At 37.2% G+C, this 15,660-nt stretch overlaps 1 protein-coding gene and 1 non-coding gene across 2 annotated transcripts in view; both read right to left on the reverse strand.

Annotated features, from left to right (window-relative positions):
- LOC115521495 (sodium channel protein type 1 subunit alpha) overlaps positions 1 to 15,660 on the reverse strand; it is a 149,168-nt gene that overhangs the window by 93,430 nt on the left and 40,078 nt on the right. The window lies entirely within an intron of this gene.
- On the reverse strand, positions 4,748 to 4,854 carry LOC115522497. The gene has a single exon (XR_003971403.1). It is a non-coding gene; the product is annotated as a U6 spliceosomal RNA (small nuclear RNA).

Raw genomic sequence — 15,660 nt, forward strand, 5'->3', positions numbered from 1 at the left:
GTGCTGTGACAGTTCTCTATCTTCTCCAAGCTTCCACTGCTTTCATTATGAGTTATTAAATTAATTACTACCATTTTGTGCTTTATCTGGCCCTGGTAAGAATTTACAGGGAAAAAAAAATCAATTGGCCAATTGATGAGTGAACTAAGCATACAGATATTTATGTTTTCTCAGGTTTTAGCTTTTAAGTTTTTCTTTACAGACGGAATACGTATAATCCCTAACGTAATAGTATTTTGATGCTGATATGGAACAAAGTCACTGGAGGCTACAAGACAGGCTTTCAGGCAGAGATTATTTACTTAGTTTGCTTCAACCTCTGAACTTCTGTAAGGTTAAGTAAGGTATTTTAAGAGAATCAAAGAGAAGTAAATCATAAAATTAAGAAATAGCAAATATTTAGAGATCATCCAATTCATCCCTATCACTTAATAAAAAACAAACTGACTCAAAGCAAAATTGACTTTTCCAATTTTGGAATTTATGTGTTTCTTACTTCCAAAATAAATATATGACATGTCCAGGGTCACACAGCTTATTGGCAGAACTGGAATCACAATTTTTAATTCCTGATTCCCAAACCCATGCCTCTCTACTTTTAGCAGTTATGAAATAATTTTCAAGAACTTACATGATTTTAAACCTCAGTAAAGTATATACAAATATAATACTAGTAGCCACATTACACTAACATTTGCTCAAATTATATTCCCGGGAGACCCCCAAAACAAAGCTAGTAAATAAAGTATTTTGGCATAAATGGAGACTATCTTAGATATTCTGAAGAACAAAAGACATTTAAAAAAAGGTGATTGTAATAGTTAAGTTTAGAAACTATACCATAAAGGTTTAAAACCTGACAAACTATATTTCTTCAGTCAATTTATATTTTACTTCAATAACTTTTTTATGTTTTGCTAAACCTGGTTACTTTCTAGAATTAATCTGCCCCACTTCAATTTCCCCAAAGGTTTCTGAACACCACGGTTATAATTATACAACATTTATGTATCTTGATCACCTTATACTATATAATTTGAGGTGGAAAAAATTCATAATACAATTCTGTCTCTAATGTGGTTTGATTTTCATGCTGAGGAGAAAAGAGACAGCCTCCTGCCGAAATGACTGTCAGCTCCTGTACCATCCCATTACTATTCTGGGCACATAAACCATCTGGGCATGGAAAGTAATGAAGACTTTCAGTTGATTTTGCTACCCACTTTACAAAAGAATGTTACTGCCAATAATAATAAAAAATAACTAGGTAAAATGTTATTTTTACAGTTGTGATCTCACATAGCTCTTTTTTTTAACACCCAAGAAGGAAATTGGTTTTTACATAGAATTTCACCAGCTTATAAAATATTGTCTTACAAATTTCTTTTCTAGAAATAGTCTGCTTGGTATGTGTATAATAAAAGTATTTTGTTTGATTTTTAATAATATCCATTTTTAGTATCATAACTGGGATTCACTAAACAACATATTTCATCCATGTGATTAAAATACTTACATTCTTTAAAAAGTTTGTAACCCATCTCTAAATTTTCATGCTATATGCAGATTACACTTAAAATAAGGTCACATATCTAACATACATTGACATCTACATTGTATATTTTGAGAGTACTTTTCAGGATATTTTAATATTAAACCATGAGTTACAAGATTCACTCAATCCACTAGTGTCTTGGTCGATTCAATATCAATAAAGTACTTTGTTCAAATGGACATCATTTACTACTCTGTTGAATAGATGATCTATATTTAGATCAGATGTTAAAGCGAAGTTAACACAAAGAGTGGAATTAAAAAGCGTCATACATCGAACTAAAATAAAACTATATTCTAGGGATGTCTAGAATCAAGAAATATATAATGCATTGCTTTTTTATTAATAAAACTGTACAATTATTGGGCATTTTTCTTCATTGTATAACTATTGAATTAAATGTTTAGAAAAACAAAATTGGACCTAATGTTCCAATCCCATCAATTAGAGTTAACTTTGAATATAATCCTAGTCTGGCAATACGTTTGAGGCAGTATTTAATGAATCAAAAAACAAAACACATTGACTCATTCAAATCAGTTCCCATAATGTGCTTGACCAAACATATACTGTTGTAGCCCAAACGCTTATATTCCTGCTCCACAGAGAACTTTCCTACTCAAATTTAGCTCTAATAGATACTATCCTGTCTTTAATCCTATTGTCCTTTGCTCTATGGTAAATTTTATTAGACAAAATAGTTCACTGGGTCCAGTTGCATGGGCAATTGCTATCTCCATACTATGCTTTTAACTATACCATCAATTTATTTCTTGAATTCCAGAAACCATTCAACTACTACCCATTACAGGACATATCTTGCACTTAGTGTATCCCTGGGTAAACAGATGCATTGATGGTAGGAAATAAGGCATGTATGTGTCTTAGATATGCACTGAGAGCCTTAGCCTTTAGAAACTGGTTACGTGGTGGCAATGTTTATTGAAATATAAATTTGTGTGCGCTCTCTCTCTCTCTCTCTATATATATATACACACGTATACACACACACACACACACACACACATATATATGTATATACGTGTGTGTGTGTGTATTTATCATTTCAAGCAAATTGAATTGTAAGCTCTTTATTACCTCATGAATTTTAGTAGAGCAGTAAACAGAAGCTGCTTGAAGTCCATGATTTCTTCTTTCTTGGTGAACTCTTACAAATATGATGTTAGAAGTCCCAAGAACAGGGAGATGGGGGAGGGAGTTGCTGCACTGAACAGTCAGAGTCTCTAGATAGGGAAGGGGATGGCAATGCCTTAGACAGGCAAAAAAATCTCAGGGGGGGCAGCTGGCAGGGGAGATCCTTGACGGGGAAAATCTTAGTCTTGCCCAAAACTCCTCTTTACATTAAGCATTGCCTACAGCAGCAGACCTAACAGACCTGAAGGGGTGAACAGGGTGCCTCAATTGTATTCAACTGTGGTAGAAGTGCGATCATCTGCTTCCCCTAAGAGAATCCCCTAAGGGAATCTCCACCAACTGCCTTGCGACTTGCAGCCCATCCAGGTCAGTGGTGTTCCTAGAATGTACTTCCTTGCCCCATTGTCTCTTGACCCAGTGACTTGCTTTGTCCAGTGGAAGGTGAGAAGACCAACGATCTTCAACCACACAGAAGCTTTCCAGGCAATGCTGTGGTTCCACTCAGCCTTATTCTTTTGTTTGTTTTTTTAATGTTTATTTTTGAGAAAGAGAGAGAAAGAGAGAGAGATTGTGTGTGTGAGTGGGAGAGGGACAGAGAGAAAAAAAGAAAGAGAGAGAGAGAGAAGAGAGAGACAGAGACAGACAGACAGAGAGAGAGAGAGAGAGAGAGAGAGAGAGAATCTGAAGCAGGCTCCAGGCTCTGAGCTGTCAGCACAGAGCCTGATGCTAGGGTCAGACCCATGAGACGTGAGATCATGACCTGAGTGAAGTTGGAGGCTTAACTAACTGAGCCACCCAGGGGCTCCACATCCAGTCCTATTCTTTTCCCTCTGTCCTGAGAATGGCATGTTTCAAATAGAGGTTGCTCCTTCGGCCTGTGTCCTGGAACAGGAAGATACATGGACAGGACTGCCAGAACAACCCAGGAGCCACTAACAAGTTTGTAAATCCCTGAAACTTCATGGTGATATAACACAGCAAAGCTGACTAATCTGTCAGTGAAAGCCACTAATCAATGACCAGATTGCTAAGCTTTTTCAACAAATGATACAGAAACATATCTCTCAAACTCAACTTTTGACTGAGATTCACACCTGCTCTAGTTTAATAGGTTCTATCTACAGTTCAGTCTTGAAGAACATAAATATCATTAGGGCTTTTTGTTTGTTTGTTTTGCCTTGTCTTGTTTTCCCTCAGAGAGAAGATAGTCATAAAAAGTAGGATGGTGGATAGCCCACATTATAAACCTCGTGAAATTCAAGATCTCTTCTTCATCGTCATACTCAGGCTAACTTAAGGGTATTCTCTGGCACGACTTTAATTAGTTTGTGTTAAGAATATAGCAATAGCCTTAATTATAAACAAATTATTTAAATTAAAATCTCCTAGTAAATAAGTCTTTTATGTTTGAAAATAAATACTCTTGTTGGGTGAGTCGTCCGACCACAGAGGTTTGGGAAGATAAAGAGAGTAGAAGTCTCATTGGGCTGTGTCTGTGGTTGCAGATTTGGAGATACTGAGTGTGACGTGAAAGCACTGAAAATCTCCCACGCCTGTGTGTCATGGGAAGAGGGAGGCACTGCCTGAGCCCAGGTTATACATGGTGGGTTTTAAATTTTTTTTTTTTTTTTTTTTTTTTTTTTTTACTTTTCAACCTCTGAATTTATTGTTTGACACATTTCCAGATATTACAAGCAAAAATACACATAAGAAGACCTCAACATTATATTTAAATTATTATTTTAAATGCTTTGCAAAGATTCATGACCCAACTTCAAAAGTATATTTTTTCTTCCAGAGAGATATAAGAAGAAGGAGGACTTGAAAAGTTCATGCCAAATTAACGCCAAGGAAGTCAGACAATATAAACAATAATTAACATATTGTTTCTACTCTCTCTTTCTATCTCTTTTAGATTATAGTCTTTACTAGCTATTATGGCATAGCTGGTTCTTTACAAATTTTACATTTTAGAAGTAATTTATTTTACTAACCTAAATATTTTCTCTATTTTAAAAAGTGGTATTATATTATTTTAAAAATATGGAACGCTTCACGAATTTGCGTGTCATCCTTGCGCAGGGGCCATGCTAATCTTCTCTGTATCGTTCCAATTTTAGTATATGTGCTGCCGAAGCGAGCACTAAATTTTTTTTTTCAACGTTTATTTATTTTGGGGACAGAGAGAGACAGAGCATGAACGGGGGAGGGGCAGAGAGAGAGGGAGACACAGAATCGGAAACAGGCTCCAGGCTCTGAGCCATCAGCCCAGAGCCCGACGCGGGGCTCGAACTTACGGACTGCGAGATCGTGACCTGGCTGTAGTCGGGCGCTTAACCGACTGCGCCACCCAGGCGCCCCCACATGGTGGGTTTTGAACAAAGTGGACCATGGAGGGAGCAGAAGTACAGTGGGCAGTGCTGTTCATGTGCTCACCCTTCCCTTTCTCCTTGCTCATTTTTTTTCTCTTCCAAGTCTCCCTGATGCTCCACTTCCTTCCTTTTCCTCAGCTCCTCATGTCACTTCTGTTGCTCATCTTTCCCACACACCTCACCCTTCCCTTCTGTTTGTAGTGATGTCAGAAGTCCCTTCAATGTTTTTCGAAAACCACTGTCGAAAAGTATTTTAATATAAATCTCACAAAGATCCAGACGGAATGAATGCCATTATTCTTGCCTCTCTCTCTCAGGCAATGCAAGTCATTTGTGCCCATGGTGCCAGTAAAGGTGGGAGTTATGTAGCTATAAGTAGCAGCCAGGGAAATAGTGATCGAGTCAGCATTTTTCCTTTGCTATGGGACAATAATGGGAGAGAGAAGAAAAATCAGGCTTACTCGGTACAATTGCTGTTGAGGGGTAAAGAAGTCAACACTAGCATTTTAGCACAAGATGTTGGGGGAAAAACTGTCATGCTCCCTCTTTGCCAATATCTACTTTGATAACCATGTCACTGAAATAATGCAATATTTTCAATCAATATGTAAATTCTTCCAGGTCTCATGGCATGCGTGATTAGACTTTGGTAGCATCTTTACTGAATGTCTAGGCATTAGCGTGTTTGAACACTCATAGTTTTGGGGCGCCTGGGCGGCTCAGTTGGCTAAGCATCCATCTTTTGATTTTGGTTCAGGTCATGATCTCACGGTTCATGAGATTGAGCCCTGAATCTCTCGTGGAGCCTGCTTGGGATTCTCTCTCCTACCCCTCCCAAGCTCGTTCTCTTTCTCTCTCTCTCAAAATAAATAAACTTAAAAAAAAACTCATGCTTTTTATTTTTTATGGCTTTCCCGCTTGATTTTTATGTGCTTTGTCTAAACAACCCAGGGTGTAAAACAGTTCAAAAGAAGTTCTTGAAATGTGGTAGTCAGAAGCGTGTTTAAATGGTGTTATACAGAAAATGTCCTAGAGGGTGGAATTCTGCTCAGGGAGTTCCTCTTTAGCATAAACTCAACTTGCAGTTACTCTTCAAGGGAATTCATATGAAACCACCTCATCACAAAGTCAAAGTGCCCAGAGCACAGCTGACGTATGGAGAAATACAGCACAAAACCAGGAGCAGCTGGGTTGAGGAAGGGCAGAACTCCCTGGGAAAGAATGAGAGAAAGACACGGAGGAAAAGGGGAGAGGAGAGCAGTCCACACAAACTAATCACCCCGAGGCACGAGTACCTGGTGTTTGACACTTCCACTTTTCGAAATAGCTTAAAGACAAAGGCAACCTTATGAGAAATTGAGCCCAGAAGTTATCAGAGCTGCATAAATTCAATTGATAAAGACTGTATGTATGAACTCTGAACACTGAACAATTATAGGCAAAGTAATAATATTATCTGCAACTGTTGATATGAACTCTTGTTCAAAGAAGAACCATCATTGGTACAAGGTAAGCTGAAAGAACTTGTAGAAAATAGATCTTGAAAGATGAAAGATAGAGATAACTTCCTGATTCAAAAACTCACTATATTGAACTTTCTGTATATGCCATTTGTCATCTATCCTATAAAATTTGCTTAACTTATTACACATAGTACTTCTGTTAACTGTTTGTAGTCTGTAGCGTGAATTCAGTCATTCTCACTATATTCCCTCTGTGGAATACTGGTCTGGGTTGAAGTGGCACTCTAGGTATCACTATAGTTTTATTTAGATTGAGTGTCCTCCAGCTGACGAGTATCACAGATTTATATAGAGTGGACACTACCAGATGTCCAGCACGTCTGTCACAGTGGAGCCCTAGCCAGGTCTATTCCTGTCTTGTTTGTAACACATGGTATGTGCAATCAGTGTTATTCTTTCCTCATATATTTACTGAATGCATACCACATACCATATATTTACTGAATGCAGGGCTGTGAAGGATATAAGTTGGGAAGGGGAAAAGAACAATATTGGAAATAATGGAATGTAAGCAAATTCCTTTTACAAGCCGCTTTATGAAATAGACGGTAGGCCACATGGGGAATTAGGTATTTATGATCTTAATGGATTCATTGTTTTAGTCCCAGAGAAGAGGGAAATGGACATGGAACACTGAAGCACTGAAAATTGGACACCTTTCTTAACCCCACAAGTCAAGTCAATGTGTGTGTATGTGCAGTGAACTGCAATGCTGTTCTGAATTATTATCAGTAAACCATGTTTTAATAATTGGGCAACCATTGTGTCATCTGTATTCACCGTCTCACACAAAATTATGAGGCCAGAGTGATTTTCCTCTAATCTAGATGCACATTTTAATGTTCATATCATTTAAATATATTTTTGGCACATCAGTCTGAATGTTAATAAACATGTGAGACAAGAAAACATAAAGTTCAACGCATGTCCTACATTCTTTCCACCTAACCACTCTTTGTGGTTATCACTACCTTTCTGTCAGATGTCAGTGATGAAGAACCAGAAGGAGATAGTTAAAACAAAAAATTCTTAAAACAAAAAAAAGCCATACTTTTTGGATCCATTTCTGTTCTTCCATCTCAAAATGTTTTCTAACATTCCTTAGGTACTGAGAACAATTTCCTTTTTGTTATCTTCATAGCAGGTGGCAGCTGAAGTTGTTTAAATATATGCATTGTTAAATAAAACCTTATAAGTAATTTAAATACTATTGTTACATTCCACTAAAGCTTACATTCAAATTATTTTTCCTTCTGCTTAAATTCCCAACTATTTCTTGCCTGCTACTCCACTCTGACCCCCAGTCAAGTCTCAAATCCCCTGGGCAAGCAGGGCATTATTGTTGTTAAAATGTTATAGAATTGGTCTACAAAAATGCTAGATTTGCAGCGATAGCTACTGTTCTTTCTAGGTGGAGTGCTGGATGGGGGAAATATAATTGTGTCCAAAGACCAACTTTCTAAACTGATTGGAGGTAAAGAGAGCCAACTCCAGCTCAAACCATGGAGGATAGTAGTAACCACCATGATAACTTAAGAAGAAGGTTGCCAGAAAGAAAAAATGACACCCAGATTTGAACACAGATAAATAACAGACTCTCTCTCTCTCTCTTTGAGAGAGAGAAAGTGCACGAGTCGGGGAGAGGGGCAGAGGGAGACAGAATCTTAACAAGACTCCATGCTCAGTGCGGAGCCTGACTCAGGGCTCGATCCTATGACCCTGGGATCGTGACCTGAGCCAAAACGAAAAGCTGGACGCTCAACAGACTGAACCACCCAGGAGCCCGCAAATTCTCTCTTTTTTAATATAAGCATATCCTATACAACATTTGGGGCATAGTTATATAAAAAATTATTCATTGTTTATCTGAAATTCATACTTAACTGGGCATTCTGTATTTTTGAAGAAATTTTTAGCTTCTGTGATAAAAATTCGTTTTTAGCATTGCCTAAAATTCATTTAGTGAACATTTTCAGTTACCTAGCAATCCCTTTTAAAAGACAAGTATCTCTAGTAAGTATGAGTTGTTCATACATCAGCATGAATTAATTTAAAGAGACTGCTTGTTTCTCAATGTCTAACTCATTTCTCTGCATCAAAGTGACTTAATCCATCAGATTGAGGATCTCAGGATTCTTTTTTGGTGGGAAGAGGTACAGTGTGGGGTGGGGTGGGAACTGTTAATTTTAGTGGAAGGATATTCCGGATGAACTAATTTTAGTGGGGATTCTCTGATAAAAAAAGTCAAACGCCAGGGAGAAAGAATGGAATGGGAGTAGAGAATAAGGTAGCAGTCCCAGACAGAACTCATTTATTCTAGAATTGTTCTTGAAGACAGTCCTTAACTGATGAGGGGAATCAGTAGTGGGCTTTATTTTTCACAAGTGGATAATGGTTAAATGTTAAAACAGTCACGAGCAGATTTTCATCAATGGGGGAAAGATGGCAGTAAAAATAAAAGAGCAAGACAGATCAAGTTTACTAATTTCATGATGGCCTCACTATGTGTAAATCATGGTGGTTAAATGAATAATATTGGCCTCTATTTTTAACAAAAATCTCAAATAGAAGGTTCTGACAAGAAAGTTCATGCATAGATAATATGTACTTCCTCCCATGCTATATAGTCACATCTCTTCCATTAAAAAGAGGATGAACTATCCTCAAAGGTTTGGGTAGTGCATCTTTCCACATCAGTGACTTGTCGCCTTTGTTGATTTTATCACTTTCCTCTTGACTCAAGAGGTCATATACGTACACATTCAAGAACAGAAGAAAGAGAAGGTAATTCAGATCACTAAGGAAGAAACTGCTAAACATGAATAGCCGTAATAACAAGGAGGAAAGTGCTCTTAAACATTTGTGTGAGTCACACACCTCTAAGAGGTAAAGCAATTATACACTGCCTACAGTCTTAGATTATACGCTGCCTACAGTCTTCGAGGTGATGCAGTGCATTCCAAGCAAAAGGGAAGGGATGAATAAGAATCCTGCAACATTTAGCTCTTCTTGAACAGTCCGGCTCTAATGCTATCCCCGGTCACCGCAGTCCTGGTGAGTCCTTTACCACTCACTAGGCACAAGACAGATATTTTCTTGTAAAATGTTACTAATATGTTATACATCTACCTAGCTACAAGGCCCTTTTGCCTCTGGTAACACCCAGAAGAGTAACATACTTAATAGGCCCTCCAAAACTTTTGGTTAATTGAATAACTGTCAATTAAAATTCATATTTTAAAGCAAAATCTCCTATACTCTGAACTGCAAAATTTAATATTTTATATTACATTATGAGTTGGCCTCTGGACAATATGATGTTCCTTCCACCTAACACTCTACCCAGAAAGGAATAGTAGCTGTCACCACAAATATTTGATGTATTAGATTATATTTATTCATATTGTTATTTGTTACTCCTAACTAGACAATCTATATTTAAAATTTCATTTTCCTAAGATTTCTGCTTCAAAATAACAGCATTTACCAAAATTAATTCAAGCTACAATCACATTCTTTTTCAGTTACTAGCATTTTATTGAACCACAATCTTCATGAAACTTGACAGGACATATGGACCAACCTGCATTGTATTTTCATTTTTTGCTCTCTCTTGAACAATGACTTTTATGGGAAAGAGAGCTGAACAGCTGCCTGACTTATGGGGAAAGTTCTATAACACACAGCTTTGCAGCAGAGTATTAATGCAGTATAGAGATGCGGCGGAAAAGCTGGAAATCAAATCATTTCTTTCTGGAACAGCCCTGCTTGCTGTCAGCTGAAATGAAAAAGAACTTTCCTTTCCTCTCCCCTCCCCTCCCCCCCCCCTCACACCCTCCCCCCTCCCCTCAATCTCCTTCACCTCTCCCCCTTCCCCTCATCTCCATTCCCTTCCCCTCTTTTTTCTTTTCTTTTCTTTTCTTTTCTTTTCTTTTCTTTTCTTTTCTTTTCTTTTCTTTTCTTTTCTTTTCTTTCTTTTTTTTTTTCTTTCTTTCTTTCTTTCCTTTCTTTCTTTCAATGCCTAACTAATCTAACTTACTTCCTTCAAACATTGGCTACAAGGAAAGGTATTTACCTCAGGAAATTGTTTAGCAATGTTTAGAAACCAGACCATAACACTTTTAAACATTTTTATCTATCTAGTAACCAAAGCAGAGGGTCCTTACAGGATGGACTTAGATACTACTGATTTGAATAAAGAAAATACTGGTAAGTTTATTGAATGCTTTATTTAGTTTCAGGTTCATTTTGAGTTTAGAAACAGAGTTATGAAAACATAGGGGTTATGTAGCACTGGTAGAGGACATTCACTGAGCTGTAAGGAAGGGACAGACTGGCCTGTTACACTGGCAGGCATTACTCAGCACTTTGGGCATTTTCATAAACTGATACATTTTGCTGGCTGCATAGGCAAGTCAGGACCCCTTGCACTGCTGGTAGAAAAGACAACTTCAGCAGCGAAGAAAAAGGCAAATCATGCAAATATCCAACAAGAACTAAATCAACTAAATCTCTTGGGTCCTTTGTTCTCCTCCAACTCCCCTAGAAATATAAGCATAATCATTCTGACATATTGGGGAACCAAAATGTGTGCTACAGTGTGTTGACTAAACGTGTTTTTGAATGAATGAATAAATGAATGAACTTGCAAGCAAAGGCTTACCCTCGGCAGTCTGCTCAGTGCACAGGTCATAAGAAGTGCAAAGCCACCCTTCTACATCTCAGGCTAACAGGCAAGCTATCATAAAACTAAGAGAACACCAACATATAGCCACAATGAAAATTTTCAGAGTTTTATTCAGATAAAACTTGCCCTTTCTCTGAAATCCAAGAATGTAACATAACATTACATTAAGTGAAGATATGTAGACAACTAAAATAATATGGCACATTGCTCTTTGTCCTAATAGACACTGAACTTTGAGGACGTAAACCATTCATTGAATTTATAAAAATCATCTTGGGGAGCTTTTAGAAAATACACAGTCCCAGACCCCACACTAGAATTTGTTTCAGAGGTCTGAAGTTGGGCCCAGCATCTGTATTTAAATCACCTGCCCAGGTGATTAGGATGTGTAGAGCTTGTACCTGATCAATGGGCAAGTGTTGAGAAACACTAGCACAGAAAAATAGATGAGGTACAGTATCCTTTACAAGTATCAAAAACAAGCTTTTGGTACCAAAGAAATTGAGTTAATTCATGCACATATTGGTTTGTTAATAAGAGATGAATCCAAGATACAATTAGTTTAAATGTTGGAAGGGGTCATTTCTGACCTGGAGATTATTTTCTCAACCATGAAATTTCATGATGAAATCGCAGGACTTACAATTTCTTGGTTCAAATTTTGGTTTTAATCCTTAATAGACTTGTGACATTAAAATAGTTTCTTGACCTCCCTCAGCTCAGCTTCAATTCTATCATTTATAAAATGTGGATAATTCTTACAGTAACACACTGTAGGTGCTTATGCAGTCCTCACTCCTTTTTGGAAATTGCCCCCTGTGTAACCCATGCTGAAAGGTGAACCTAGACAGACATGTTCATACCACCTGACTCTCCCATCCCTTTCCCATGGCCATAGCCTGGTAGGTTAAATGAGGACGCTGATCTCAGGGGAGCCAATGCATAGGCTTCACTGAGCCAACAGGATTCTCTTTCTGGAGAATGTTTAAATTGGAGTAAGACTGACTGAGTGAGTCAGAATGTTATGGGAACCTGAACTGTGTGATCCAGAGTTGAGGCTGGGAAGCAATGCCTGGCCATGAACAAGCTGAGGATACCAGCCAAAACAGCAGAAAAGAGATAAGCAGAAACAAGAAGTAAGTGCACTAGCAAAGACTTGGCCATTTTGATTTGGTTCCTGACTCAGTTCCAGTTCAGCCTCTTCATTGGCTGAGGTATGTTTTGGTCAATGGGATTTTCAATAAATTACCTGTTTTGGGGCACCTGGGTGGCTCAGTCAGTTAGACATCTGACTCTTTATATGGTTCAGGTCATGATCTCATGGTTTGTGATATTGAGCCCCACGCTGGATGTGGATCCTGCTTGGGATCCTCTCTCCCTCTCTCTCTGCCCCTCCCCATGGTTGCAAATGATCTCTCTCTCCCTCTCAAAATAAATAAATAAACTTAAAAAATAAATAACTCTATTTTACTTATATGAGCTTAAATATGGTTTTAATCCTTGCAAATAAATGTTTCCTGACATAGATATACAGTTTGCACATAAAGGTTTCTTAACATTCTATTTTAACTGCCTAGCCGACGGAGGAGAACAGGAAAGTATGGCAAAGTTTAGTGTCACAGATGATGGAGGGACCGGCCTCAGCCAGATAGTTTGTAGGAGGTTTGAGATCTGGATCCATGTCTACTGTTTCACTGTCCAGTGTTCTTGTTTTAGAACCAGAAATTCAGGCAGCAGGGCTGATGTTTTGTTAGAAACATTTATTGTCCTGACTGATCATGTCACTGAGCAATCCCATTTTATTCATAAAAGTGGACTAAAAGAATCTTCCAGGGCAATATCTTCCTCAAAAAAATTTGGTCTTCACCATAATCTCAAGCATTTGAACAAGTACCTATTTGGAATGTCAGAGCTATAAGTTGTAAAAGATGGATAAAAATTGTGACCAGAAAAAAAGGCAGTCATTATTATTACACCTAAAGCATTAAAAAAAAAAAAATAAAGACATTTGGAGAATGACTGATATTTTTTCTTTTAATTTTTTTTATGTTTATTTATTTTTGGGAGAGATAGACAGAATGCAAGCAGGGAAGGGGCAGAGAGTGAGGAAGACACAGAATCTGAAGCAGGCTCCGGGCTCCAAGCTGTCAGCACAGAGCCGGACCAGGGGTTCAAACTCACAAACTGCGAGATCGTGGCCTGAGCCAAAGTGAGATGCTTAACTGACTGAGCCACCCAGGCACCCCGAGAAAGATTGATTTTGAGTAAAATTGTATACTGATAGGTCTGACACAGTGGGCTACCTCTAAAAGGAATCTCTCAACCACTTAATGAGGTGAGAGGTTGAAAGTGTCCTTTTAAATGATCAACTTAGACCTCTTAGAACATCTATCAGAAAGAACAAGTTTTAGTGCAGTTAACACAAAGTTTGTGCCCAGAATATTAAATTGAGCCAAACTTATTTTCCACATAAAGTCACAGTTTTATATATCATTATATAATCTTTTGGCAGAAATAAGGAATAACATTCAGAATGTGGCACTTCGAAATTCAAAAGATCTTAGCATAAAAATACCTAGTGTTTTAGATGTTTCAAAGTAGGGCCAAATGTAGAAAATAAGTTGGATATGATAAAAATCCAGAAATTTCTATTCAGTTGGCATAGGCACACGGTTGCTAGGCATATACAGTAGAATGGAATTCAACAAAAAAAGGATCACTAAATACCAATCAATCAATATCAATCAATCACTAAAACTATTAAATCGCATAGCTATGCTCAGTTACATGCTACAGGACATAGGGCTATAAGAGATTTGCAGGATGCTCCCCTTTAATTATCAACTTCCCTGTGCAGACAATGGGGTCTATCCATTAATTCACCAGGTCCCTTCCCTGCCCCTCTAGCTGTTAGAAGCACAAGCTAAACTCAAGATCAAACAAAAATCACAATTACTTTTCAGCGTTTAACAACATCTACTTTACCATTCTTTTTAGCTCTTTCCTCTTTATTATCCTGATTTATATCGTCCTTGATTTTGTAAGTCAGATCAAATCATTTTTAGAAGAAATGAACCAAAAAAACCCCCACCTCTCCCTTGCTACAGTTTATGCCCATTTCCAGTGATTTGACTTTCTACTGAGATAAAAAAAAAATCCAGTCACACACTATCCACGCGACAAACCTGCACACACGTGCAGGCAGTTATTGTGTCTCTCCTCTAAACTGAAAAAAATTTCACTCCAGTATCATGGATACTATATAATTACTTGCATTACGCATTTGTTCCTTTCCAATTTCTGCCCAACTTCACTGATCTGCTTAGACACTGTAATAGAAGAATGATAATAAGGATAGCATAAAGATAATGCCTGACTTTTACATTAAGTTCCCTTAGTACAAATTACCGTATAGAAGTTGTTTAGTAATAGAATATCTCTATTTAGGCTGTGTCTCTGTATAAATCAATTTAATACTTTTTAAAAAGGATTAAAACAATAAAATTGAACTTTATATACAAATATATCCTATGATTCTCCTATTCTTCCTGCAATTAATCAGAAACAACAAATATTATTGACTTCCTTTAAACACAAGGGCCTTCTTGATTCCACCAGAATTAATTTTTCCACCATCCTGTTATCTGTTTACTTTGTTCTTGATTCAAAATATACTACATTATGGTTAAACTTAACACTAGAGTTTCTCTCGCCTTAACTAGTTTCTAAAAGTTTCAAAGTTATTCTGGTTCCTATTCCTATATCCCTCAGAGCTACTAATATCATTTACTCCATGCCACTTAAAGTTTTATTCTCAATTTCAACATTGAGATCAGTGAAAAGTTATTAAACTGTAATAACCTTTGGATTGATTTCAATAGGGTATAGTTAATATATTTCTCCAGGATGTCATGGAATCAGTGTTAATCATCTTGAATCACTTGAAATTACCCTAACAGCAATATTACATAGACCAATTGCCGCAGGAAATCAGGTTCAGAACTATTTTAAAGGTTCTAAGAATTTGTAATGCCAACTCCAGCTTTGGATTTCTGTTATATGCTTACTTTACACGTGTTCATACACCAACCTCTTTTTATATTTTATATATGCCACTATGTAGTAAAATACAAATTCTTTCATAGAAGGCTTTTTCCATCAACAGACAATGAAAGTTCAACTTTTTTCACGTGCTGGTCCTTCCTAATTCTGACCTAAAAGTTAGGATTAATGATGAAAGATACATTTTTATAAGTAGAGCATTATACCCTTTAAGTCAACAATATGGATGTGAGATTTGTAAGGCTTTTACTCATTAAAGTTACATGAAAGATAAATCTGATTCTCTTCATTTGTAATTATAAAAGC

The sequence above is a fragment of the Lynx canadensis genome, chromosome C1, assembly GCF_007474595.2.
Source record: "Lynx canadensis isolate LIC74 chromosome C1, mLynCan4.pri.v2, whole genome shotgun sequence".
NCBI classification, from domain to species: Eukaryota; Metazoa; Chordata; class Mammalia; order Carnivora; family Felidae; genus Lynx; species Lynx canadensis.